Genomic DNA, 24492 nt, shown 5'->3' with positions numbered 1-24492 from the left:
GCGAGAGGCGACAGAAGGGGATCAGTATGAAGGACAACGCACATTCTAATTCAAAAGACATAACTTAAAATTTCAAAAGAATGGCAATAAAAAAAAAAAAAATGAAGACAGACAGGGAAGGAGAAAAAAAAAAAAACATAGGGCTGTCGTTTAGAAAAGAGGGCTTCCACAGTTGCCTATTTGGGAGAGAAAACGAGCAGCCCTCGTTTACGGCCATACCACTCTGAACACGCCCGATCTCGTCCGATCTCGGAAGCTAAGCAGAGTCGGGCTCGGTTAGTACTTGATGGGAGACCGCCTGGGAATACCGAGTGCCGTAAGCTTTTGCCTTTCTGCCAGCAGGAGTCGCCCTTCGCCTGTCTTTTCTTTTCCTCCTTCCACCGTACAGAAGCTGGGCTTTTGGCAGCCGAGTGATCTGGGGCAGCCCTGGGTACACGCTCGAGACTTGAGCCGGTGCTTGCCCTCCCTTTGATGCCACTGTGGGATTGCAGGTTGGAAAGGACACGAGGCTGCTGGTCCTTTCTGGACGATGCCCCTTTGTAAAGTTGCAGGCTCTGCCTGAAGAGCTGGACGAGATCTATCTGTCTTTCTATCCATCCATCCATCCATGAGGAGGAACGGGAACAGGGGGTCTTAAATGGGTGGCGAGAGCAGAGAGCCACAGAAGGGGATCAGCATGAAGGACAACGACATTCAAATTTAAAAGAATGGCAAAAAAAAAAAAATGAAACAGACAGGGAAGGAGAGAAAAAAAAAAACATAGGGCTGTCGTTAGAAAAGAGGGCTTCCAAAGTTGAGATGTTTTTTCTCATAAAACGAGAGGTTTTCTGATCATTCCAATTATTTTCTGTTGGGAAAAACTTTCTGTTTATTTGTGTATGCACACCTTGCCTTCCACAATACTTCTTTTATCACGCTTTATTCGGTCCCAATCTTTCTTCCCGACCTCTCTTTCCCTGACCTCCCAAACACCACCAAGTCTCTATCCAGCTTGATGTCTACTATGTGTCTCTGCCTTACTTCCTTCCATATCCTTGCCACTGTGGGGCAGTCCCACATTCATGTCCATACTGACTTATTTTTTTTCTTTTACATCCGTCCCTGGGACATTTAGGCCCTTGTAAATTCTTTCTTTTACTTAAAGCCAGGTTGGTTTCTAGTGCTTCATGGGCTGGCCAGCAGGCTATATCTGCTACTTGATTATTTGGAAACTTTCCCCAAATCTTTCCCATATCAGTTTAGATTCCTCTCTAGATTTCCAGTAATGTTTACTGGCTTCTCACTTTCCCTTACTTTTCCACTAATTCTTTCCACCTCCTCACAAGTCCTTTCATCCTGCTGAAGCCCACAATCTTTGATACAGTCCATCAACCTCCTGTATAGTTTGGGTAATCTAAACTCATATGGTTTCTTGTTCTGGGTTTTATAAAGCCCAAACCTTCTTAGATGACCACCCATCATGTACCTGGCTAAATCCGCTGCCCTCCCTTTCCCGCCTGTAACAAGGATATGTAAACGGCCTGTATTTCAATCTTAACAAGATCCTTAAGTCCAGAAAACCTTTCTCCCCTTCTTCTTTTTGTTTCTTTACTTTCTGTCTATGACCTTCTCATCTGTAGACCTCCCAAAAAAATAAAAACATTGTCTTTCATTTTCCTTAGAATATATTTTGTCCGTAAAAACTGTTGCCAGAAAAGAGCCTGGGCAAAATTATTGACTTAATTAGCAAAATTTTGCCCTCATATGTTAGTCTCCTAGTCCTCCAGAGACTTGTGAGCTTTGTATAACTTTCTTTCCATCTCCTTCCAGTCTCCTTCTTCCTCCTTCTCCTCTCCAAAATGGATCCCTAATATTTTAACCGCCTCTATGTATTTTCATGTCTGCTAAAGTCCTCCTGCCACTTGCCCTGCAGATGGCACTCGATTTCCCCTTATTTAATTGGGCTCTTTTGCTTTTTTGAATTCTGTTCCTAGCAGATATCTGATCATATCCGCTAACTTCCCAATTTTACTTAATGTCATATTAACAACAGTTGCTGTGTGTCTTAAAGTCAACTCCCTTTCTATATTCGGAACCTCTTTCCTCCATTTTCATTACCTTCCTTCTTGCCAATTTTTCACATTATGAACCCTATAAGAACACAAAACACTTTCTTATAATTCTTCTTACTATTTTCTTTGGTGGAAAAACACATTTGCTAAATACTATAGTTTTGGGATTGTAACTGCCTTCATCAGCAATATCTTCCCTTCTATTGATAAGTTCGTTAACCTCCAAAATCCGCTTTTTTTTTGGTTATTTTTTTCCCCATTTCTTTCCACTCCATCCTCTCTGTATTCTTAACCCCAATACTTTCACAACATTTGACAACCTTATTCTTCCTAGTGGTTTTTCCTTCCATTTCCCAACGGATTCCATGAGGAACAAAAGTAAAACCAGCGGTACCCAAGGATTCTCCAAGGGCACAGTACCAAAGGAGTCCAGTCTTCATCTCAGGTCACTGGGGAGCATCCATGTCTCACAAACATATAGCAAGAAAGGAAGCACCAGGACTCTAAAGACTTGGCCCTTCGCTCTTTGAGAGATATTGGGAGCGCCACACACCCCTTTCCAGTGACCTCATGAACCACCAAGCTCTCCCCATCTGTCTACTGACTTCATAGGAAGAGTCACCAGGGACATGAATGTCACTGCCAAGGTAAGTAAACCACTCAACAAGGTCAACACACTCTCCGCAAACAGACACACTGCTGATATCTGTGCCCAAGAGGTCATTAAAGGCCTGGCTGTTGGTTTTCATCCAGGACACCTCACAAGCCCAGACACTCAGACTCCTCACTCAGTCTCTTGAGCACCCTGATCAGAGCCTCCATTGACTCCACACAATCACAGCATCATCAGCAAAGTCAATATTCATGAATCTTTCTCTCCAACAGATGCCCCACAGCCGCTGAACCCCATGACTCTGCACAACACCCAGTCCATACAAGCACTGAACAAAGTAGGAGCAAGAACACACCCTGACGAACCACAGAATCAACTGGGAAAAACACAGAGGTTCTGTCTCCACACCACTCACAGTACCAGTGTAGGGCTGGCCATGATATCCAGCAACTTCAGGGAATCCCACTAAGTCTCAGGAACTCCCACAGGGAAGCTCAACAACTGAGTCGAATGCTTGTGAAAATCGACAAAGGCTGCTAAGAAACTTTGCCGAATTCACGCTTATGCCCATGCCACTGTGGGATTGCACGCTAGCAAGGACACGAGGTTGCTGGTCCTTTCTGGACGATGCCCCCTTTGTAAAGTTGCAGGCTCCCCTGCCTGAAGAGCTGGACAGATCTATCTGTCTATCTATGTATCCATCCATCCATCCATCCATCCTGAGGTGGAACGTTACCGGGGGGTCTTAAATGGGTGGCTAGAGCGAGAGAGCCGACAGAAGGGGATCAGCATGAAGGACAACGTACATTCTAATTCAAAAGACATTCCGAAAAAATTTCAAAAGAATGGCAAAAAAAAAAAAAAATGAAGACAGACAGGGGAAGGAGTGAAAAAAAAAAAACATACGGCTGTCGTTCAGAAAAGAGGCTTCCAAAGTTGCATATTTGGGAGAAAAGGAGCAGCCCCTGCTTTACTGGGAATACCGAGTGCTGAAGCTTTTGCCTTTCTGCCAGCAGGAGTCGCCCTTCACCTCGCTCTTTTCTTTTCCTCCTTCCACCCGTGTCAGAAGCTGGGCTCTTGGCAGCAAGGAAAGCGCTTAAAATCAGTAAAGAGGCACTAAAAAATGAATGTTATTTATATTATTTTTTATTATGTGGGGGTCCTAAGATAAATAATACATTGATTAGTTAATTTAAATTAATATTATTTTATTATATTTTTCTATTAGGTGGGGTCCAAAATAAATAAATAAATGGACAGACAGACAGATTGATTGATTGATTTTTGAACTTTTTATTATTGCTTAAAGCTCCCAGAGCGGCGTTGTCTCACAGTTCTCTTTACAACGCCCAAGCACCACTTCCATAGTTGAAACGCATGTTTTCAGTCTGTTTTTGAACAGGACTATCAGGGAGAGCGCAACCAGTCCCCACTCACAATTATGCAGTCGAGTTTCCCGCATTTGGGGAAATCATGCAGTCAGCATCCACCTCGAGTGAATGGATGAGCCCTGCCTGGGAGAACCACCTTAGTGATCATGGTATCTCCTGCCAGGTAGGTATGAGTTGTACAGCCCGGCTCATCCTCCCACTTCCGGCTTCATACGCTCGGCGGCGGGAGGTTTTCCCAGCACAGTCCTCGGTCCTTCGGCCCCCTTCGGGCTTCTTCGGGATCCTTCGGCTCTTTGGCCTCGGAGCGGCTGCGCGGAGCTGCTGCTGCCCAGACGCCCGTGTGCACCGTGACCTGGATGTTAGTGCAACGACCTCACCACCTTGATTAGACAGGTTTCACTAGCAACCCCAAGGTGCACCTCGCTCTATGTAAACCAGCCACCCATCGCTGGAGCTTATTGGCTGGAAGAGAAACAGGAGGGTAGGACTGGGCGGGATGCTGAATGAGAAACAGCCGCCAACAGCAAAGACAGGCGGCAGGCGGCAGACAGGAGGCAGGAGGCAAAGCTGCGAAAGAGGAAGGCGACCCTGCGCCCGGAGACCAGAGGAAGAAGCCCCCGGCGTGGCGCTCGCACGGCAGCAGAGCACCCTCGGAAGACCTGCGCCGAGGCCGCTGAGTGATCTGGGGCAGCGCTGGGTCACGCTCGAGACTTGAGCCGGTGCTTGCCCTCCCTTTGATGCCACTGTGGGATTGCACGTTAGCAAGGATACAGGTTGCTGGTTCTTTCTGGAAGATGCCCCTTTGTAAAGTTGCAGGCTCCCCGTCTGATGAGCTGGACGAGATCTCTGTCTATCTATCCATCCATCCATCCATCCATCAATCCATCCATCCATGAGGTGGAACGGGTAACAGGGAGTCTTAAATGGGTGGCAGAGCAGAGAGCCGACAGAAGGGGATCAGTATGAAGGACAACGACATTCTAATTCAAAAGACATAACTTAAAATTTCAAAAGAATGGTAAAAAAAAAAAAAAATGAAGACAGACAGGGGAAGGAGAAAAAAAAAAACATAGGGATGTCGTTTAGAAAAGAGGGCTTCCACAGTTGCCTATTTGGGGAGAGAAAAACGAGCAGCCCTCGTTTACGGCCATACCACTCTGAACACGCCCGATCTCGTCCGATCACCGAAGTTAAGCAACGTCGGGCCCGGTTAGTACTTGGATGGGTGACCGCCTGGGAATACCGGGTGCCGTAGACTTTTGCCATCTGCCAGCAGGAGTCGCCCTTCGCCTCGCTTCTTTTCCTCCTTCCACCCGTATCAGAAGCTGGGCTTTGGCAGCCGAGTGATCTGGGGCAGCCCTGGGTACACGTCTCGAGACTTGAGCCGGTGCTTGCCCTCCCTTTGATGCCACTGTGGGATTGCAGGTTGGAAAGGACACGAGGCTGCTGGTCCTTTCTGGACGATGCCACCCCTTGTAAAGTTGCAGGCTCCCTGCCTGAAGAGCTGGACGAGATCTATCTGTCTTTCTATCCATCCATCCATCCATGAGGAGGAACGGGAACAGGGGGTCTTAAATGGGTGGCGAGAGCGAGAGAGCCGACAGAAGGGGATCAGCATGAAGGACAACGAATCAAATTTAAAAGAATGGCAAAAAAAAAAAAAAATGAAGACAGACAGGGGAAGGAGAGAAAAAAATAAAAAACATAGGGCTGTCGTCTAGAAAAGAGGGCTTCCAAAGTTGAGATGTTTTTTCTCATAAACGAGGTTTTCTGATCATTCCAATTATTTTCTGTTGGGAAAAACTTTCTGTTTATTTGTGTATGCACACCTTGCCTTCCACAATACTTCTTTATCACGCTTATTCGGTCCCAATCTTTCTTCCCGACCTCTCTTTTCCTGACCTCCCAAACACCACCAAGTCTCCTATCCAGCTTGATGTCTACTATGTGTCTCTGCCTTACTTCCTTCCATATCCTGCCACTGTGGGCAGTCCCAATTGCATGTCCATACTGGCTTATTTTTTTTTTACATCCGTCCCTGGGACATTTAGGCCCTTGTAAATTCTTTCTTTTACTTAAAGCCAGGTTGGTTTCTAGTGCTTCATGGGCGGCCAGCCAGGCTATATCTGCTACTTGATTATTTGGAAACTTTCCCCCAAATCTTTCCCATATCAGTTTAGATTCCTCTCTAGATTTCCCAGTAATGTTTACTGGCTTCTCACTTTCCCTTACTTTTCCACTAATTCTTTCCACCTCCTCCACAAGTCCTTTCATCCTGCTGAAGCCCACAATCTTTGATACAGTCCATCAACCTCCTGTATAGTTTGGGTAATCTAAACTCATATGGTTTCTTGTTCTGGGTTTTATAAAGCCCAAACCTTCTTAGATGACCACCCATCATGTACCTGGCTAAATCCGCTGCCTCCCTTTCCCCTCTGTAACAAGGATATGTAAACGGCCTGTATTTCAATCTTAACAAGATCCTTAAGTCCAGAAAACCTTTCTCCCCTTTCCTTTTTGTTTCTTTACTTTCTGTCTTGCACCTTCTCATCTGTAGACCTCCCAAAAAATAAAAACATTGTCTTTCGATTTTCCTTAGAATATATTTTGTCCGTAAAAACTGTTGCCAGAAAAGAGCCTGGGCAAAATTATTGACTTAATTAGCAAAATTTTGCCCTCATATGTTAGTCTCCTAGTCCTCCAGAGACTTGTGAGCTTGTATAACTTTCTTTCCATCTCCTTCCAGTCTCTTCTTCCTCCTTCTCCTCTCCAAATGGATCCCTAATATTTTAACCGCCTCTATGTATTTTCATGTCGTTTAAAGTCCTCCTGCCACTTGCCCTGCAGATGGCACTCCGGATTTCCTTTTTTAATTGGGCTCTTTTGCTTTTTGAATTCTGTTCCTAGTAGATATCTGATCATATCCGCTAACTTCCCAATTTTACTTAATGTCATATTAACAACAGTTGCTGTGTGTCTTAAAGTCAACTCCCTTTCTATATTCGAACCTCTTTCCTCCATTTTCATTACCTTCCTTCTTGCCAATTTTTCACATTATGAACCCTATAAGAACACAAAACACTTTCTTATAATTCTTCTTACTATTTTCTTTGGTGGAAAACACATTTGCTAAATACTATAGTTTTGGGATTGTAACTGCCTTCATCAGCAATATCTTCCCTTCTATTGATAAGTTCGCTAACCTCCAAAATCCTGCTTTTTTTTGGTTATCTTTTTCCCCATTTCTTTCCACTCCATCCTTCTGTATTCTTAACCCCAATACTTTCACAACATTTGACAACCTTATTCTTCCTAGTGGTTTTTCCTTCCATTTCCCAACGGATTCCATGAGGAACACAAAGTAAAACCAGCGGTACCCAAGGATTCTCCGAAGGGGCACAGTACCAAAGGAGTCCAGTCTTCATCTCAGGTCACTGGGGAGCATCCATGTCTCACAAACATATAGCAAGAAAGGAAGCACCAGGACTCTAAAGACTTGGCCCTTCGCTCTTTGCAGAGATATTGGGAGGCCACACACCCCTCTTCCAGTGACCTCATGAACCACCAAGCTCTCCCCATCTGTCTACTGACTTCATAGGAAGAGTCACCAGGGACATGAATGTCACTGCCAAGGTAAGTAAACCACTCAACAAGGTCAACACACCTCCGAAACAGACACACTGCTGATATCTGTGCCCAAGAGGTCATTAAAGGCCTGGCTGTTGGTTTTCATCCAGGACACTCACAAGCCCAGACACTCAGACTCCTCACTCAGTCTCTTGAGCACCCTGATCAGAGCCTCCATTGACTCCACGACAATCACAGCATCATCAGCAAAGTCAATATTCATGAATCTTTCTTCTCCAACAGATGCCCCACAGCCGCTGAACCCCATGACCCTGCACAACACCCAGTCCATACAAGCACTGAACAAAGTAGGAGCAAGAACACACCCTGACGAACCACAGAATCAACTGGGAAAAACACAGAGGTTCTGTCTCCACACCACTCACAGTACCAGTGAGGGCTGGCCATGATATCCAGCAACTTCAGGGGGAATCCCACTAAGTCTCAGGAACTCCCACAGGGAAGCTCGAACAACTGAGTCGAATGCTTTGTGAAAATCAAGGCTCGCTAAGAAACTTTGCCGATATTCACGCTTGCCCCATGCCACTGTGGGATTGCACGCTAGCAAGGACACGAGGTTGCTGGTCCTTTCTGGACGCATGCCCCCTTTGTAAAGTTGCAGGCTCCCCGTCTGAAGAGCTGGACGAGATCTATCTGTCTATCTATGTATCCATCCATCCATCCATCCATCCATGAGGTGGAACGGGTAACAGGGGTCTTAAATGGGTGGCGAGCGAGAGCCGACAGAAGGGGATCAGCATGAAGGACAACGGTAATTCTAATTCAAAAGACATTCCGAAAAATTTCAAAAGAATGGCAAAAAAAAATGAAGACAGACAGGGAAGGAGGAAAAAAAAAAAAAACATACGGCTGTCGTTCAGAAAAGAGGGCTTCCAAAGTTGCATATTTGGGAGAGAAAGGAGCAGCCCCTGCTTACTGGGAATACTCGAGTGCTGTAAGCTTTTGCCTTTCTGCCAGCAGGAGTCGCCCTTCACCTCGTCTTTTCTTTCCTCCTTCCACCCGTGTCAGAAGCTGGGCTCCTTGGCAGCAAGGAAAGCGGCTTAAAATCAGTAAAGAGGCAGTAAAAATAATGAATGATTATTTATATTCTTATTTTATTATGTGTGTGGGGTCCTTAAGATAAATACATACATTGATTAGTTAATTTAAATTAATATTATTTTTATTATAATTTTTCTATTGGGCGGGGTCCTAAAATAAATAAATAAATGGACAGACAGACAGATTGATTGATTGATTTTGGAACTTCTTTATTTATTGCTTAAAGCTCCCAGAGCGTTATCTCACAGGCTCCTGCTTCACAATCGCCCAAGCACCACTTCCATAAGTTGAAACGCATGTTTTCAGTCTGTTTTGAACCAGGACTATCAGGGGAGAGCGCAACGCAGTCCCCACTACCACAAATTATGCAGTCGAGTTTCCTGCATTTGGGGAAATCAGGGGTCAGCACACCCGGAGTGCAATGGATGAGCCTCGCCCTGGGAGAACCACCTTAGTGATCATGGTATCTCCCCTGCCAGGTAAGATGAGTTGTACAGCCTGGCTCATCCTCCCACTCCCGGCTTCACGCCGGCGGCGGGAGGTTTTCCCAGCACAGTCCTCGGTCCTTCGGCCTCCTTCGGCTTCTTCGGGATCCTTCGGGCTTCTTTGGCCTCGGAGCGCATGCGCGGAGCTAGCTGCTGCCCAGACGCCCGTGTGCACCGTGACCTGATGTTGTTGACCGACCTACCACCTTGATTAGACAGGTTTCACTAGCAACCCCAAGGTGCACCTCGCTCTTATGTAAACCAGCCACCCATCGCTGGAGCTTATTGGCTGGAAGAGAAACAGGAGGGGTAGGACTGGCGGGATGCTGAATGAGAAACAGCGCCCAACAGCAAAGACAGGCGAGGCGGCAGACAGGAGGCAGGAGGCAAAGCTGCGAAGAGGAAGGCGACCTGCGCCGGAGACCGAGAGGAAGAAGCCCTCGGCGTGGCGCCGACACGCAGCAGAGCACCCTGGAAGACCGCGCCAGGCCGCCGAGTGATCTGGGGCAGCTGGGTACACGCTCGAGACTTGAGCCGGTGCTTGCCCTCCCTTTGATGCCACTGTGGGATTGCACGCTAGCAAGGATACGAGGTTGCTGGTTCTTTCTGGAAGATGCCCCTTGTAAAGTGCAGGCTCCGCTGATGAGCTGGACGAGATCTCTGTCTATCTATCCATCCATCCATCCATCCATCAATCCATCCATCCAGAGGTGGAACGGTAACAGGGGAGTCTTAAATGGTGGGTAGAGCAGAGAGCCACAGAAGGATCAGTATGAAGGACAACGACATTCTAATTCAAAGACATAACTTAAAATTTCAAAAGAATGGCAATTAAAAAAAAAAATAAGACAGACAGGGAAGGAGAAAAAAAAAAAAACATAGGGCTGTCGTTTAGAAAGAGGGCTTCACAGTTGCCTATTTGGGGAGAGAAAACGAGCAGCCCTCGTTACGCCATACCACTCTGAACACGTCTCTCGACTCGGAAGCTAAGCAGAGTCGGCTCGTAGTACTTGATGGGAGACCGCCTGGGAATACCGAGTGCCGAAGCTTTTGCCTTCTGCCAGCAGGAGTCGCCCTTCGCCTGCTTTTCTTTCTCCTTCCACCGTATCAAACTGGGCTTTTGGCAGCCGAGTGATCTGGGCAGCCCTGGGTACACGTCGAGACTTGAGCCGTGCTTGCCTCCCTTTGATGCCACTGTGGGATTGCAGGTTGGAAAGGACACGAGGCTGCTGGTCCTTCTGGACGATGCCCCCTTTGTAGTGCAGGCTCCCCGCTGAAGAGCTGGACGAGATCTATCTGTCTTTCTATCCATCCATCCATCCATGAGGAGGAACGGGAACAGGGGTCTTAAATGGTGGAGAGCGAGAGCACAGAAGGGGATCAGCATGAAGGACAACGACATTCAAATTAAAGAATGGCAAAAAAAAAACAGACAGGGAAGGAGAGAAAAAAAAAAACATAGGGCTGTCGTTTAGAAAAGAGGGCTTCCAAAGTTGCGATGTTTTTTCTAATAAAACGAGAGGTTTTCTCTGATCATTCCAATTATTTTCTGTTGGGAAAACTTTCTGTTTATTTGTGTATGCACACCTTGCCTTCCACAATACTTCTTTATCACGTTATTCGGTCCCAATCTTTCTTCCCGACCTCTCTTTTCCTGACCTCCCAAACACCACCAAGTCTCTATCCAGCTTGATGTCTACTATGTGTCTCTGCCTTACTTCCTTCATATCCTGCCACTGTGGGCAGTCCCAATTGCATGTCCATACTGACTTATTTTTTTTCTTACATCCGTCCTGGGACATTTAGGCCCTTGTAAATTTTTCTTTACTTAAAGCCAGGTTGGTTTCTAGTGCTTCATGGGCCAGCCAGGCTATATCTGCTACTTGATTATTTGGAAACTTTCCCCAAATCTTCCCATATCAGTTTAGATTCCTCTCTAGATTTCCAGAATGTTTACTGGTCTTCTCACTTTCCTTACTTTTCCACTAATTCTTTCCACCTCCTCCACAAGTCCTTTCATCCTCGAAGCCCACAATCTTGATACAGTCCATCAACCTCCTGTATAGTTTGGGTAATCTAAACTCATATGGTTTCTTGTTCTGGTTTTATAAAGCCCAAACCTTCTTAGATGACCACCCATCATGTACCTGGCTAAACCTGCCCTCCTTTCCTCTGTAACAAGGATATGTAAACGGCCTGTATTTCAATCTTAAAAGATCCTTAAGTCCAGAAAACCTTTCTCCCCTTTCCTTTTTGTTCTTTACTTTCTGTCTTGACCTTCTCATCTGTAGACCTCCCAAAAATAAAACATTGTCTTTCGATTTTCCTTAGAATATATTTTGTCCAAAAAACTGTTGCCAGAAGAGCCGGGCAAAATTATTGACTTAATTAGCAAAATTTTGCCCTCATATGTTAGTCTCCCAGTCCTCCAGAGACTTGTGAGCTTGTATAACTTTCTTTCCATCTCCTTCCAGCTCTTCTTCCTCCTTCTCCTCCCAAAATGGATCCTATATTTTAACCGCCTATGTATTTCTGTCGCTAAAGTCCTCCTGCCACTTGCCCGAGATGGCACTCGATTTCCTTATTTAATTGGGCTCTTTGTTTTTGAATTTGTCCTGAGATATCTGATCATATCCGCTAACTTCCCAATTTTACTTAATGTCATATTAACAACAGTTGCGTGTGTCTTAAAGTCAACTCCTTCTATATTCGAACCTCTTTCCTCCATTTTCATTACCTTCCTTCTTGCAATTTTTCACATTATGAACCCTATAAGAACACAAAACACTTTCTTATAATTCTCTTACATTTTCTTGGTGGAAAACACATTTGCTAAATACATAGTTTTGGGATTGTAACTGCCTTCATCAGCAATATCTTCCCTTCTATTGATAAGTTCGTAACCTCCAAAATCCTGCTTTTTTTTTGGTATCTTTTTCCCATTTCTTTCCACTCCATCCCTCTGTATTCTTAACCCAATACTTTCACAACATTTGACAACCTTATTCTTCCTAGTGGTTTTTCCTTCCATTTCCAACGGATTCCATGAGGAACACAAATAAAACCAGCGGTACCCAAGGATTCAAGGCACAGTACCAAAGGAGTCCAGTCTTCATCTCAGGTCACTGGGGAGCATCCATGTCTCACAAACATATAGCAAGAAAGAAGCACCAGGACTCTAAAGACTTGGCCCTTCGTCTTTGCAGAGATATTGGGAGCCACACACCCTTTCCAGTGACCTCATGAACCACCAAGCTCTCCCCATCTGTCTACTGACTTCATAGGAAGAGTCACCAGGGACATGAATGTCACTGCCAAGGTAAGTAAACCACTCAACAAGGTCAACACACTCTCCAGAAAAGACACACTGCTGATATCTGTGCCCAAGAGGTCATTAAAGGCCTGGCTGTTGGTTTTCATCCAGGACACTCACAAGCCCAGACACTCAGACTCTCACTCAGTCTCTTGAGCACCCTGATCAGAGCCTCCATTGACTCCACGACAATCACAGCATCATCAGCAAAGTCAATATTCATGAATCTTTCTCCAACAGATGCCCCACAGCCGCTGAACCCATGACCCTGCCAACACCCAGTCCATACAAGCACTGAACAAAGTAGGAGCAAGAACACACCCTGACAACCACAGAATCAACTGGGAAAAACAGAGGTTCTGTCTCCACACCACTCACAGTACCAGTGTAGGCTGGCCATGATATCCAGCAACTCGGGGAATCCCATAAGTCTCAGGAACTCCACAGGAAGCTCAACAACTGAGTCGAATGTTTGTGAAAATCACAAAGGCTGCTAAAACTTTGCCGTATTCACGTTTGCCCATGCCACTGTGGGATTGCACGTAGCAAGGACACGAGGTTGCTGGTCCTTTCTGACCATGCCCCTTTGTGTTGCAGGCTCCCCGCCTGAAGAGCTGGACGAGATCTATCTGTCTATCTATGTATCCATCCATCCATCCATCCGCCAGAGGTGGAACGGGTAACAGGGGTCTTAAATGGGTGGCGAGAGCAGAGCAGAAGGGGATCAGCATGAAGGACAACGACATTCTAATTCAAAAGAATTCAAATTTCAAAAGAATGGCAAAAAAAAATGAAGACAGAAGGGAAGAAAAACATACGGCTGTCGTTCAGAAAAGAGGGCTTCAAAGTTGCATATTTGGGAGAGAGGAGCAGCCCTGTTATGGGAATACGAGTGCTGTAAGCTTTTGCCTTTCTGCCAGCAGGAGTCGCCCTTCACCTCGTCTTTTCTTTTCCTCCTTCCACCGTGTCAGAAGCTGGGCTCTGGCAGCAAGGAAAGGGCTTAAAATCAGTAAAGAGGCACTAAAATAATGAATGATTATTTATATTATTATTTTATTAGTGTGGGGGTCCTAAGATAAATATACATTGATTAGTTAATTTAAATTAATATTATTTTATTATAATTTTTCTATTAGGGTCCTAAAATAAATAAATAAATGGACAGACAGACAGATTGATTGATTGATTTTGGAACTTCTTATTTATTGCTTAAAGCTCCCAGAGTGTGTCTCACAGGCTCCTGCTTCACAATCCCCAAGCACCACTTCCATAAGTTGAAAGCATGTTTTCAGTCTGTTTGAACCAGGACTATCAGGGAGAGCGAACGAGTCCCCACTACCACAAATTATGCAGTCGAGTTTCCGCATTTGGAAATCAGGGCAGCACACCCGAGTGCAATGGATGAGCTCCCCTGGGAGAACCACCTTAGTGATCATGGTATCTCCCGCCAGGTAAGTATGAGTTGTACAGCCGGCGCTCATCCTCCCACTTCCCGGCTTCATCGCTCGGCGCGGGAGGTTTTCCCAGCACAGTCCCGGTCCCGGCCTTCGGCTCTCGATCCTTCGGGCTTCTTGGCCTCGGGAGCGCTGCATGCGGAGCTAGCTGCTGCCCAGACGCCTGTGCACCGTGACCGGATGTTGGGGTTCACACCTCACCACCTTGATTAGACAGGTTTCACTAGCAACCCAAGGTGCACTGCTCTTATGTAACCAGCCACCCATCGCTGGAGCTTATTGGCTGGAAGAGAAACAGGAGGGTGGACTGGGGGATGTGAATGAAAACAGCCCAACAGCAAGACAGGCGGCAGGCGGCGACAGGAGGAGGAGGCAAGCTGCGAAAGAGGAAGGCGACCCGCGCCCGGAGACCAGAGGAAGAAGCCCTCGGCGTGGGCGCTCGACACGGCAGCAGAGCACCCTCGGGAAGACCTGCGCCGAGGCCGCCGAGTGATCTGGGGCAGCGCTGGGTACACGTTCGAGACTTGAGCCGGTGCTTGCCCTCCCTTTGATGCCACTGTGGGATTGCACGTTAGCAAGGATACGAGGTTGCTGGTTCTTTCTGGAAGATGCCCCCCTTTGTAAAGTTGCAGGCCCGTCTGATGAGCTGGACGAGATCTCTGTCTATCTATCCATCCATCCATCCATCCATCAATCCATCCATCCATGAGGTGGAACGGGTAACAGGGGAGTCTTAAATGGGTGGCGAGCGAGAGAGCCGACAGAAGGGGATCAGTATGAAGGACAACGCACATTCTAATTCAAAAGACATAACTTAAAATTTCAAAAGAATGGCAATTAAAAAAAAAAAAATGAAGACAGACAGGGAAGGAGAAAAAAAAAAAAACATAGGGCTGTCGTTTAGAAAAGAGGGCTTCCACAGTTGCCTATTTGGGAGAGAAAACGAGCAGCCCTCGTTTACGGCCATACCACTCTGAACACGCCCGATCTCGTCCGATCTCGGAAGCTAAGCAGAGTCGGGCTCGGTTAGTACTTGGATGGGAGACCGCCTGGGAATACCGAGTGCCGTAAGCTTTTGCCTTTCTGCCAGCAGGAGTCGCCCTTCGCCTCGTCTTTTCTTTTCCTCCTTCCACCCGTATCAGAAGCTGGGCTTTTGGCAGCCGAGTGATCTGGGGCAGCCCTGGGTACACGTTCGAGACTTGAGCCGGTGCTTGCCCTCCCTTTGATGCCACTGTGGGATTGCAGGTTGGAAAGGACACGAGGCTGCTGGTCCTTTCTGGACGATGCCCCCCTTTGTAAAGTTGCAGGCTCCCCGTCTGAAGAGCTGGACGAGATCTATCTGTCTTTCTATCCATCCATCCATCCATGAGGAGGAACGGGGAACAGGGGGGTCTTAAATGGGTGGCGAGAGAGAGAGAGCCGACAGAAGGGGATCAGCATGAAGGACAACGTACATTCAAATTTAAAAGAATGGCAAAAAAAAAAATGAAGACAGACAGGGAAGGAGAGAAAAAATAAAAACATAGGGCTGTCGTTTAGAAAAGAGGGCTTCCAAAGTTGAGATGTTTTTCTCATAAAACGAGAGGTTTTCTCTGATCATTCCAATTATTTTCTGTTGGGAAAAAACTTTCTGTTTATTTGTGTATGCACACCTTGCCTTCCACAATACTTCTTTTATCACGTTTATTCGGTCCCAATCTTTCTTCCCGACCTCTCTTTTCCCTGACCTCCCAAACACCACCAAGTCTCTATCCAGCTTGATGTCTACTATGTGTCTCTGCCTTACTTCCTTCCATATCCTTGCCACTGTGGGGCAGTCCCACATTGCATGTCCATACTGACTTATTTTTTTTTCTTTTACATCCGTCCCTGGGACATTTAGGCCCTTGTAAATTCTTTCTTTTACTTAAAGCCAGGTTGGTTTCTAGTGCTTCATGGGCGGCCAGCCAGGCTATATCTGCTACTTGATTATTTGGAAACTTTCCCCCAAATCTTTCCCATATCAGTTTAGATTCCTCTCTAGATTTCCCAGTAATGTTTACTGGCTTCTCACTTTCCCTTACTTTTCCACTAATTCTTTCCACCTCCTCCACAAGTCCTTTTCATCCTGCTGAAGCCCACAATCTTTGATACAGTCCATCAACCTCCTGTATAGTTTGGGTAATCTAAACTCATATGGTTTCTTGTTCTGGGTTTTATAAAGCCCAAACCTTCTTAGATGACCACCCATCATGTACCTGGCTAAATCCGCTGCCCTCCCTTTTCCCGCTCTGTAACAAGGATATGTAAACGGCCGTGTATTTCAATCTTAACAAGATCCTTAAGTCCAGAAAACCTTTCTCCCCTTTTCCTTTTTGTTTCTTTACTTTCTGTCTCTTGCGACCTTCTCATCTGTAGACCTCCCAAAAAAATAAAAACATTGTCTTTCGATTTTCCTTAGAATATATTTTGTCCGTAAAAAAACTGTTGCCAGAAAAAAGAGCCTGGGCAAAATTATTGACTTAATTAGCAAAATTTTGCCCTCATATGTTAGTCTCCTAGTCCTCCAGAGACTTGTGAGCTTGTATAACTTTCTTTCCATCTCCTTCCAGTCTCTTCTTCCCTCCTTCTCCTCTCCAAAATGGATCCCTAATATTTTAACGCGCCTCTATGTATTTTCATGTCAGTGTTAAAGTCCTCCTGCCACTTGCCCTGCAGATGGCACTCGGATTTCCCCTTATTTAATTGGGCTCTTTTGCTTTTTTGAATTCTGTTCCTAGCAGATATCTGATCATATCCGCTAACTTCCCAATTTTACTTAATGTCATATTAACAACAGTTGCTGTGTGTCTTAAAGTCAACTCCCTTTCTATATTCGGAACCTCTTTCCCTCCATTTTCATTACCTTCCTTCTTGCCAATTTTTCACATTATGAACCCTATAAGAACACAAAACACTTTCTTATAATTCTTCTTACTATTTTCTTTGGTGGAAAAAACACATTTGCTAAATACGATAGTTTTGGGATTGTAACTGCCTTCATCAGCAATATCTTCCCTTCTATTGATAAGTTCGTTAACCTCCAAAATCCTGCTTTTTTTTTTTGGTTATCTTTTTTTCCCCATTTCTTTCCACTCCATCCTCTCTGTATTCTTAACCCCAATACTTTCACAACATTTGACAACCTTATTCTTCCTAGTGGTTTTTCCTTCCATTTCCCCCAACGGATTCCATGAGGAACACAAAGTAAAACCAGCGGTACCCAAGGATTCTCCGAAGGGGCACAGTACCAAAGGAGTCCAGTCTTCATCTCAGGTCACTGGGGAGCATCCATGTCTCACAAACATATAGCAAGAAAGGAAGCACCAGGACTCTAAAGACTTGGCCCTTCGTTCTTTGCAGAGATATTGGGAGCGCCACACACCCCTTTCCAGTGACCTCATGAACCACCAAGCTCTCCCCATCTGTCTACTGACTTCATAGGAAGAGTCACCAGGGACATGAATGTCACTGCCAAGGTAAGTAAACCACTCAACAAGGTCAACACACTCTCCGCAAACAGACACACTGCTGATATCTGTGCCCAAGAGGTCATTAAAGGCCTGGCTGTTGGTTTTCATCCAGGACACTCACAAGCCCAGACACTCAGACTCCTCACTCAGTCTCTTGAGCACCCTGATCAGAGCCTCCATTGACTCCACGACAATCACAGCATCATCAGCAAAGTCAATATTCATGAATCTTTCTTCTCCAACAGATGCCCCACAGCCGCTGAACCCCATGACCCTGCACAACACCCAGTCCATACAAGCACTGAACAAAGTAGGAGCAAGAACACACCCCTGACGAACCACAGAATCAACTGGGAAAAACACAGAGGTTCTGTCTCCACACCACTCACAGTACCAGTGTACGGGCTGGCCATGATATCCAGCAACTTCAGGGGGAATCCCACTAAGTCTCAGGAACTCCCACAGGGAAGCTCGAACAACTGAGTCGAATGCTTTGTGAAAATCGACAAAGGCTGCTAAGAAACTTTGCCGATATTCACGCTTTGCGCCCATGCCACTGTGGGATTGCACGCTAGCAAGGACACGAGGTTGCTGGTCCTTTCTGGACGATGCCCCCCTTTGTAAAGTTGCAGGCTCCCCGTCTGAAGAGCTGGACGAGATCTATCTGTCTATCTATGTATCCATCCATCCATCCATCCATCCATCCGTCCATGAGGTGGAACGGGTAACAGGGGGTCTTAAATGGGTGAGCGAGAGACGAGCCGACAGAAGGGGATCAGCATGAAGGACAACGTACATTCTAATTCAAAAGACATTCGAAAAATTTCAAAAGAATGGCAAAAAAAAAATGAAGACAGACAGGGAAGGAGTGAAAAAAAAAAACATACGGCTGTCGTTCAGAAAAGAGGGCTTCCAAAGTTGCATATTTGGGGAGAGAAAAAGGAGCAGCCCTCGTTTACTGGGAATACCGAGTGCTGTAAGCTTTTGCCTTTCTGCCAGCAGGAGTCGCCCTTCACCTCGTCTTTTTCTTTTCCTCCTTCCACCCGTGTCAGAAGCTGGGCTCTTGGCAGCAAGGAAAGCGGCTTAAAATCAGTAAAGAGGCACTAAAAATAATGAATGATTATTTATATTATTATTTTATTATGTGTGTGGGGGGGTCCTTAAGATAAATACATACATTGATTAGTTAATTTAAATTAATATTATTTTTATTATAATTTTTCTATTAGGGGGGTCCTTAAAATAAATAAATAAATGGACAGACAGACAGATTGATTGATTGATTTTTGGAACTTCTTTATTTATTGCTTAAAGCTCCCAGAGCCGTTGTCTCACAGGCTCCTGCTTCACAATCGCCCAAGCACCACTTCCATAAGTTGAAACGCATGTTTTCAGTCTGTTTTTTGAACCAGGACTATCAGGGGAGAGCGCGAACGCAGTCCCCCACTACCACAAATTATGCAGTCGAGTTTCCCGCATTTGGGGAAATCGCAGGGGTCAGCACACCCGGAGTGCAATGGATGAGCCTCGCCCTGGGAGAACCACCTTAGTGATCATGGTATCTCCCCTGCCAGGTAAGTATGAGTTGTACAGCCCGGCGCTCATCCTCCCACTTCCTCGGCTTCATCGCTCGGCGGCGGGAGGTTTTCCCCAGCACAGTCCTCGGTCCTTCGGCCTCCTTCGGGCTTCTTCGGGATCCTTCGGGCTTCTTTGGCCTCGGGAGCGCGCATGCGCGGGAGCTAGCTGCTGCCCAGACGCCCGTGTGCACCGTGACCCGGATGTTGGGGTTGCACCGACCTCACCACCTTGATTAGACAGGTTTCACTAGCAACCCCAAGGTGCACCTCGCTCTTATGCAAAACCAGCCACCCATCGCTGGAGCTTATTGGCTGGAAGAGAAACAGGAGGGGTAGGACTGGGCGGGATGCTGAATGAGAAACAGCCGCCCAACAGCAAAGACAGGCGGCAGGCGGCAGACAGGAGGCAGGAGGCAAAGCTGCGAAAGAGGAAGGCGACCCTGCGCCCGGGAGACCGAGAGGAAGAAGCCCTCGGCGTGCGTGCTCGCACACGGCAGCAGAGCACCCTCGGGAAGACCTGCGCCGAGGCCGCCGAGTGATCTGGGGCAGCGCTGGGTACACGTTCGAGACTTGAGCCGGTGCTTGCCCTCCCTTTGATGCCACTGTGGGATTGCACGTTAGCAAGGATACGAGGTTGCTGGTTCTTTCTGGAAGATGCCCCCCTTTGTAAAGTTGCAGGCCCGTCTGATGAGCTGGACGAGATCTCTCTGTCTATCTATCCATCCATCCATCCATCCATCAATCCATCCATCCATGAGGTGGAACGGGTAACAGGGAGTCTTAAATGGGTGGCGAGCGGAGAGAGCCGACAGAAGGGGATCAGTATGAAGGACAACGCACATTCTAATTCAAAAGACATAACTTAAAATTTCAAAAGAATGGCAATTAAAAAAAAAAATGAAGACAGACAGGGAAGGAGAAAAAAAAAACAAACATAGGGCTGTCGTTTAGAAAAGAGGGCTTCCACAGTTGCCTATTTGGGAGAGAAAACGAGCAGCCCTCGTTTACGGCCATACCACTCTGAACACGCCCGATCTCGTCCGATCTCGGAAGCTAAGCAGAGTCGGGCTCGGTTAGTACTTGGATGGGAGACCGCCTGGGAATACCGAGTGCCGTAAGCTTTTGCCTTTCTGCCAGCAGGAGTCGCCCTTCGCGTCGTCTCTTTTCCTCCTTCCACCCGTATCAGAAGCTGGGCTTTTGGCAGCCGAGTGATCTGGGGCAGCCCTGGGTACACGTTCGAGACTTGAGCCGGTGCTTGCCCTCCCTTTGATGCCACTGTGGGATTGCAGGTTGGAAAGGACACGAGGCTGCTGGTCCTTTCTGGACGATGCCCCCCTTTGTAAAGTTGCAGGCTCCCCGTCTGAAGAGCTGGACGAGATCTATCTGTCTTTCTATCCATCCATCCATCCATGAGGAGGAACGGGGAACAGGGGGGTCTTAAATGGGTGGCGAGAGCGAGAGAGCCGACAGAAGGGGATCAGCATGAAGGACAACGTACATTCAAATTTAAAAGAATGGCAAAAAAAAAAATGAAGACAGACAGGGAAGGAGAGAATAAATAAAAACATAGGGCTGTCGTTTAGAAAAGAGGGCTTCCAAAGTTGAGATGTTTTTCTCATAAAACGAGAGGTTTTCTCTGATCATTCCAATTATTTTCTGTTGGGAAAAAACTTTCTGTTTATTTGTGTATGCACACCTTGCCTTCCACAATACTTCTTTTATCACGTTTATTCGGTCCCAATCTTTCTTCCCGACCTCTCTTTTCCCTGACCTCCCAAACACCACCAAGTCTCTATCCAGCTTGATGTCTACTATGTGTCTCTGCCTTACTTCCTTCCATATCCTTGCCACTGTGGGGCAGTCCCACATTGCATGTCCATACTGACTTATTTTTTTTCTTTTACATCCGTCCCTGGGACATTTAGGCCCTTGTAAATTCTTTCTTTTACTTAAAGCCAGGTTGGTTTCTAGTGCTTCATGGGCTGCCAGCCAGGCTATATCTGCTACTTGATTATTTGGAAACTTTCCCCCAAATCTTTCCCATATCAGTTTAGATTCCTCTCTAGATTTCCCAGTAATGTTTACTGGCTTCTCACTTTCCCTTACTTTTTCCACTAATTCTTTCCACCTCCTCCACAAGTCCTTTTCATCCTGCTGAAGCCCACAATCTTTGATACAGTCCATCAACCTCCTGTATAGTTTGGGTAATCTAAACTCATATGGTTTCTTGTTCTGGGTTTTATAAAGCCCAAACCTTCTTAGATGACCACCCATCATGTACCTGGCTAAATCCGCTGCCCTCCCTTTCCGCTCTGTAACAAGGATATGTAAACGGCCGTGTATTTCAATCTTAACAAGATCCTTAAGTCCAGAAAACCTTTCTCCCCCTTTCCTTTTTTGTTTCTTTACTTTCTGTCTTGCGACCTTCTCATCTGTAGACCTCCCAAAAAAATAAAAACATTGTCTTTCGATTTTCCTTAGAATATATTTTGTCCGTAAAAAAACTGTTGCCAGAAAAAAGAGCCTGGGCAAAATTATTGACTTAATTAGCAAAATTTTGCCCTCATATGTTAGTCTCCTAGTCCTCCAGAGACTTGTGAGCTTGTATAACTTTCTTTCCATCTCCTTCCAGTCTCTTCTTCCCTCCTTCTCCTCTCCAAAATGGATCCCTAATATTTTAACCGCCCCTCTATGTATTTTCATGTCGTGTTAAAGTCCTCCTGCCACTTGCCCTGCAGATGGCACTCGGATTTCCCCTTATTTAATTGGGCTCTTTTGCTTTTTTGAATTCTGTTCCTAGCAGATATCTGATCATATCCGCTAACTTCCCAATTTTACTTAATGTCATATTAACAACAGTTGCTGTGTGTCTTAAAGTCAACTCCCTTTCTATATTCGGAACCTCTTTCCCTCCATTTTCATTACCTTCCTTCTTGCCAATTTTTCACATTATGAACCCTATAAGAACACAAAACACTTTCTTATAATTCTTCTTACTATTTTCTTTGGTGGAAAAAACACATTTGCTAAATACGATAGTTTTGGGATTGTAACTGCCTTCATCAGCAATATCTTCCCTTCTATTGATAAGTTCGTTAACCTCCAAAATCCTGCTTTTTTTTTTGGTTATCTTTTTTCCCCATTTCTTTCCACTCCATCCTCTCTGTATTCTTAACCCCAATACTTTCACAACATTTGACAACCTTATTCTTCCTAGTGGTTTTTCCTTCCATTTCCCCCAACGGATTCCATGAGGAACACAAAGTAAAACCAGCGGTACCCAAGGATTTCTCGAAGGGGCACAGTACCAAAGGAGTCCAGTCTTCATCTCAGGTCACTGGGGAGCATCCATGTCTCACAAACATATAGCAAGAAAGGAAGCACCAGGACTCTAAAGACTTGGCCCTTCGTTCTTTGCAGAGATATTGGGAGCGCCACACACCCCTTTCCAGTGACCTCATGAACCACCAAGCTCTCCCCATCTGTCTACTGACTTCATAGGAAGAGTCACCAGGGACATGAATGTCACTGCCAAGGTAAGTAAACCACTCAACAAGGTCAACACACTCCGCAAACAGACACACTGCTGATATCTGTGCCCAAGAGGTCATTAAAGGCCTGGCTGTTGGTTTTCATCCAGGACACTCACAAGCCCAGACACTCAGACTCCTCACTCAGTCTCTTGAGCACCCTGATCAGAGCCTCCATTGACTCCACGACAATCACAGCATCATCAGCAAAGTCAATATTCATGAATCTTTCTTCCAACAGATGCCCCACAGCCGCTGAACCCCATGACCCTGCACAACACCCAGTCCATACAAGCACTGAACAAAGTAGGAGCAAGAACACACCCCTGACGAACCACAGAATCAACTGGAAAACACAGAGGTTCTGTCTCCACACCACCACAGTACCAGTGTACGGGCTGGCCATGATATCCAGCAACTTCAGGGGGAATCCCACTAAGTCTCAGGAACTCCCACAGGGAAGCTCGAACAACTGAGTCGAATGTTTGTGAAAATCGGCAAAGGCTGCTAAGAAACTTGCCATATTCACGCTTGCCCATGCCACTGTGGGATTGCACGCTAGCAAGGACACGAGGTTGCTGGTCCTTTCTGGACGATGCCCCTTGTAAAGTTGCAGGCCCCCGCCTGAAGAGCTGACATTATCTGTCTATCTATGTATCCATCCATCCATCCATCCATCCGCCCATGAGGTGGAACGGTAACAGGGGTCTTAAATGGTGGCAGAGCGAGAGCAGAAGGGATCAGATGAAGGACAACGTAATTCTAATTCAAAGACATTAAAAATTTCAAAAGAATGGCAAAAAAATGAAGACAGACAGGGAAGGAGGAAAAAAAAAAAACATACGGCTGTCGTCAGAAAAGAGGGCTTCCAAAGTTGCATATTTGGGAGAGAAGGAGCAGCCCTCGTTTACTGGGAATACCGAGTGCTGTAAGCTTTTGCCTTCTGCCAGCAGGAGTCGCCCTTCACCTCGTCTTTTTCTTTTCCTCCTTCCACCCGTGTCAGAAGCTGGCTCTTGGCAGCAAGGAAAGCGGCTTAAAATCAGTAAAGAGGCACTAAAAATAATGAATGATTATTTATATTATTATTTTATTATGTGTGGGGGTCCTTAAGATAAATACATACATTGATTAGTTAATTTAAATTAATATTATTTTATTATAATTTTTCTATTAAGGGGTCCTTAAAATAAATAAATAAATGGACAGACAGACAGATTGATTGATTGATTTTGGAACTTTTTATTTATTGCTTAAAGCTCCCAGAGCTGTTGTCTCACAGGCTCCTGCTTCACAATCGCCCAAGCACCACTTCCATAAGTTGAAACGCATGTTTTCAGTCTGTTTTTGAACCAGGACTATCAGGGAGAGCGCAACGCAGTCCCCACTACCACAAATTATGCAGTCGATTTTCCCCGCATTTGGGGAAATCGCAGGGGTCAGCACACCCGGAGTGCAATGGATGAGCCTCGCCCTGGGAGAACCACCTTAGTGATCATGGTATCTCCCTGCCAGGTAAGTATGAGTTGTACAGCCTGGGCTCATCCTCCCACTTCCTCGGCTTCATCGCCGGCGGCGGAGGTTTTCCCAGCACAGTCCTCGGTCCTTCGGCCTCCTTCGGCTTCTTCGGATCCTTCGGGCTTCTTTGGCCTCGGAGCGCGCATGCGCGGGAGCTAGCTGCTGCCCAGACGCCCGTGTGCACCGTGACCTGGATGTTGGGTTGCACCGACCTCACCACCTTGATTAGACAGGTTTCACTAGCAACCCCAAGGTGCACCTCGCTCTTATGTAAACCAGCCACCCATCGCTGGAGCTTATTGGCTGGAAGAGAAACAGGAGGGTAGGACTGGGCGGGATGCTGAATGAGAAACAGCCGCCCAACAGCAAAGACAGGCGGCAGG

General features: G+C 46.2%; 7 non-coding genes and 2 pseudogenes across 7 annotated transcripts; 4 read left to right on the top strand and 5 right to left on the bottom strand.

Annotated features, from left to right (window-relative positions):
• The first annotated feature begins 205 nt into the window (after positions 1-205).
• LOC120522072 lies at positions 206-323 on the top strand. The gene has a single exon (XR_005632283.1). It is a non-coding gene; the product is annotated as a 5S ribosomal RNA (ribosomal RNA).
• A 3749-nt stretch (positions 324-4072) lies between these two features.
• Positions 4073-4226, bottom strand: LOC120522069 (annotated as a pseudogene).
• A 968-nt stretch (positions 4227-5194) lies between these two features.
• On the top strand, positions 5195-5313 carry LOC120522056. The gene has a single exon (XR_005632273.1). It is a non-coding gene; the product is annotated as a 5S ribosomal RNA (ribosomal RNA).
• A 3759-nt stretch (positions 5314-9072) lies between these two features.
• LOC120522061 lies at positions 9073-9231 on the bottom strand. The gene has a single exon (XR_005632277.1). It is a non-coding gene; the product is annotated as a U1 spliceosomal RNA (small nuclear RNA).
• A 4623-nt stretch (positions 9232-13854) lies between these two features.
• LOC120522066 lies at positions 13855-14001 on the bottom strand (annotated as a pseudogene).
• Positions 14002-14951: 950 nt separating this feature from the next.
• Positions 14952-15070, top strand: LOC120522070. The gene has a single exon (XR_005632281.1). It is a non-coding gene; the product is annotated as a 5S ribosomal RNA (ribosomal RNA).
• A 3835-nt stretch (positions 15071-18905) lies between these two features.
• Positions 18906-19069, bottom strand: LOC120522058. The gene has a single exon (XR_005632274.1). It is a non-coding gene; the product is annotated as a U1 spliceosomal RNA (small nuclear RNA).
• A 997-nt stretch (positions 19070-20066) lies between these two features.
• Positions 20067-20185, top strand: LOC120522063. The gene has a single exon (XR_005632279.1). It is a non-coding gene; the product is annotated as a 5S ribosomal RNA (ribosomal RNA).
• Positions 20186-23953: 3768 nt separating this feature from the next.
• LOC120522059 lies at positions 23954-24114 on the bottom strand. Its single transcript, XR_005632275.1, has one exon. It is a non-coding gene; the product is annotated as a U1 spliceosomal RNA (small nuclear RNA).
• Positions 24115-24492: the final 378 nt, after the last annotated feature.

Source organism: Polypterus senegalus, unplaced genomic scaffold (genome assembly GCF_016835505.1).
Source record: "Polypterus senegalus isolate Bchr_013 unplaced genomic scaffold, ASM1683550v1 scaffold_1044, whole genome shotgun sequence".
Taxonomy (NCBI): Eukaryota; Metazoa; Chordata; class Cladistia; order Polypteriformes; family Polypteridae; genus Polypterus; species Polypterus senegalus.
This window is presented reverse-complemented; position numbering and strand designations above follow the sequence as displayed.